The 3,559-nt window shown below is 31.5% G+C and overlaps 1 long non-coding RNA gene across 1 annotated transcript; it reads left to right on the forward strand.

Annotated features, from left to right (window-relative positions):
• Positions 1-509: 509 nt before the first annotated feature.
• LOC110788490 (uncharacterized) lies at positions 510-3,091 on the forward strand. Its single transcript, XR_002533343.2, has 2 exons — positions 510-1,237; positions 2,831-3,091. It is a non-coding gene; the product is annotated as an uncharacterized lncRNA (long non-coding RNA).
• Positions 3,092-3,559: the final 468 nt, after the last annotated feature.

Raw genomic sequence — 3,559 nt, forward strand, 5'->3', positions numbered from 1 at the left:
TAGATATTTTAATTAACTAATTACTAATATATACAACTCCATCCAAAATCTAACACTCTAATAATTAAAATAAATAATAAATAATGAAGTTCAATTCAAAATCAAACACTAACTTAATCTAATATATAAAATATAACAGTTATAATAGGAATTTTATTTTAATTTAACGATTTAACAAAATCCGCGTATCACACGGGCTTTTAACTACGGAGTAGTTCAATTTTAATGTTTGAAAGGATTTCTATCAACAATTAATTAAAAGCTAAATGCCGTCATATGTGTGTTAAGGTTCGATTAATATTATTAATTGTTATATGGTTAATTATATTATTTCTTTATATTGTATATTTGTACTATGGCCAAAAAAAAAATTGACCGAGTACATTATTGGAAAGAAAAGGTATAATTCTTTTATCAAAAAATGAAATAAAAAGGTATAATTCGTATGCAATACTAATCTAATCTAATATATAAGCCAGCTCCTGAGGGAATTTTAGTAACTTAACTTTTCGTGTCCACTTGCAAAAAGACAATTATACCCTCCCCCGTTTACCAGTTTATCACAATTACACATTTTCGTGTCCTTGCTGAGCACTCATTTTTCTTTCTCCTCTGGCCTTCGTTCCTCTTTCTCCTCTCTCCTTCGTTTCTAGGGTTACACCTCCCCGTCGTCGGCCTGATCGCCTCCATCCTCAATCATGTTCTTGGCTCACAGCATGACTCCGTTTTACCCCAAATATTTGTCTCTGTACCCTAAGGAGCTCGCCGATCTTCTTCTGCGTTGCTGGCGGTGGAGGTGGAAAGTCAAGGGAGAGCAGAAGGACGAACGAACAGGAAGGGGAAGAAGAGGGGCGGCTGGGTGGCGTTGGTCGACAGCGAGATGGTCGGAAAGGGAACGGCAGGGGTGACGCTGATGGTTGTGGTCGCGTATTATTGTGGCGCATGAAAGGCGTTACAATTTTGTTATTCTTTTTCCCTAAATTACTTCTACATTTTCCCTAATTTTCTGTATTCCTAGGAAAACGAATCACGTGCGAATTTTCCAATCTGAGTTTTTTTTATTTGTGTTTCTATTTAATTCTAGGTACTGTTTATGTGGTGATTCACACTGATTTCTTTTGAATTGTTGTGCAGATTTATTGAAATATTTGTGGGATTGTAGACGATGCAAAGAGCTATGGTTGGCTCTAGATCTTCTTCAATAATAACCTTCCCCAACTGTGAGGTTTTTGAGAAGGTAAGATCTTATTTTGATTATAATTCTTCATTATTTTAATTTTTATGTATGACTTCCTCTCTTTAATTCATTGTTTTTAGATCAATTGTTAAATAAATTGATTTACTATGTTTTTGGTTATGAATCCTACGAATTCAAGTATGTGAGTAAGTACTTTTCTGGGATTATTTTGTAAAATGGTATCCTGTCATGGTTTTAAATTGTATAATTCTAATTGCCTTAGTTTTAATTAGATTAACGAAAGTTTTCTGTTTCAGAAAAAGGTTTTAGTTTTTATTCCAACAAAAGCATGACAGGCTTAAAGTTTTTTTTAAAAAAGTACTTAAATTGAGGAAGGAGTAACATACACCTTTTTGGCCTACATATGATGCCAGAGTTTTTTAATGAAAGAACATGTCATCTATGCCGAAGTCTTATACATCTATGTTCTTTTATTTTTTTATGTTTTCTTTAATGATAGCTGTAATTTTTCTTTTGTTTGGTGATTAAAACTGTAGAATAGAAATTTCTTATTTGCGATTATACGAATATACGACCGAACTTCAGTTGAAGAATGCCAGAAATTATACACTGTAGCAAATACGATCGGTTTTCGGGAAAAAGAAAGATCTTATATATCAAAGAATGTGGTTCTTCATGGAAGGAATATATGAGTTGATCAGTATTAGTAGTATCAATGAATGGGGTTTAGGTATATGGTATTTTAGTGGGTGTTGTTACAACGGAGAGCAGTGATCTATTACGGAATCGACGCATAACTATTTGGTGGGAGGGGTTTTGTTTTCCAACTCCTAGCCGTTTATTTGTCACGTCTTTAATTTGTTGTTTCTATTATTGACTAGGAGGGCTTTCTCCCTCCACTGATGACAATATTCAATATAAATAAGTTATAATAATATTAATAAATTGATATGTGTAGTTTTACAGTTTTATAATGGACGAAAATGAAGATCAAGGTATATAAGATCGAATGTCGAAATGAAGGGACAAAAAAGACAACAAAGAAAATCATTTTTTACGTTCATGTAGCCTAATGGGTGCAATCGGGTCATGGAAAAAGTATTATCTATTCGTAGGGCCGTCTCCGACAATTAGGGGGGCCTGCGCAAAGTACAAAATTAGGCCCTATTAATTTTTAAAGATAATCGCAAAACACGTAACTATTTTATTAAGATTTTTTATACAATATATAGAGCCAGATCATTAAGAATGTAGAGCTTTGATAGACATGAAAATGAGTTTTATTCATTATTTCCAGAAAAGCAGGAGAAATAATTCGAACAATTATGAATATAGTTGACTATAGAGGATTCCTAGGAGAGCTAAATTAAGGAGAATCAAACAATTATTGGGAATATGGAGAGAGAAAGTGATACGTTTAATTAGGCATTAATGAGGGAAGTTATTAACTTGCTTAATACATTCATGTGAATTGGGGAAACGAATTGCAATTTTTTTTGGTCTTTAACTAGCAAAATTTTAAATACTAGGTATAAATTTCCTTCTCTAAATTATTAAATTGTTATTTACTTATCGAATTTATATTTATGCCATTAAAATGTGTCTTAATAGTAATTTCCTTTCTACTTGCAGATAGAGTGTATTAACAATTTGGAATGATTTTGTGCATGTTCTTAATCCAGGACATTATAATAATGTTAGTTATTTGTTGCACATCGAGGAGTGCATGTGGTTAGAAAAGTATATTGTAAACAAAAGAAAAAAGTGAAACAAACTATTCTATACGTTTAATTACTTTACTTTGGTACTAAGATTTTGATATTTTTGTCATGTAATGGCATGAGTATTACACTGTTACGAAATTTATATTGCAAGCTTGATGTATTATATCCCCACGCTGTTTTAAAATATGAACCTACCAAATGATTTTTTAGTGCCTAATATTCATTGTGATTAGTTATAATAACACAACTTTAAGTTTTCATATAATTTCGCACGCATCGCGTGCATATAAGACTAGTATATATATATAAGGAGCCATATTTGCTGAACTATTAGAGCGCCACGTAGGATTACTAATGGTTTCGGCCAATAAAAAAATAAGATTTCTAATTTATTTTTGAATTAAAAAAATCGAGTGCCACGTAGAACAATTAAGTAGGTGCCACGTAGATATTCTAATTGATTAATTACTAATATATACAACTCAATCCAAAATCAAACACTCTAATAATTATAAAAAAAAATCTGAAATAAAATTCAATCCAAAATCAAACACTAATCTAAAATGAAATTCAATCTAAAATCAAGCAATTATCCAATATTAGAGTGTCACGTAGGAAATCTAATGGTTTTGACGAA

Source organism: Spinacia oleracea, chromosome 3 (assembly GCF_020520425.1).
Source record: "Spinacia oleracea cultivar Varoflay chromosome 3, BTI_SOV_V1, whole genome shotgun sequence".
NCBI lineage: Eukaryota > Viridiplantae > Streptophyta > Magnoliopsida > Caryophyllales > Amaranthaceae > Spinacia > Spinacia oleracea.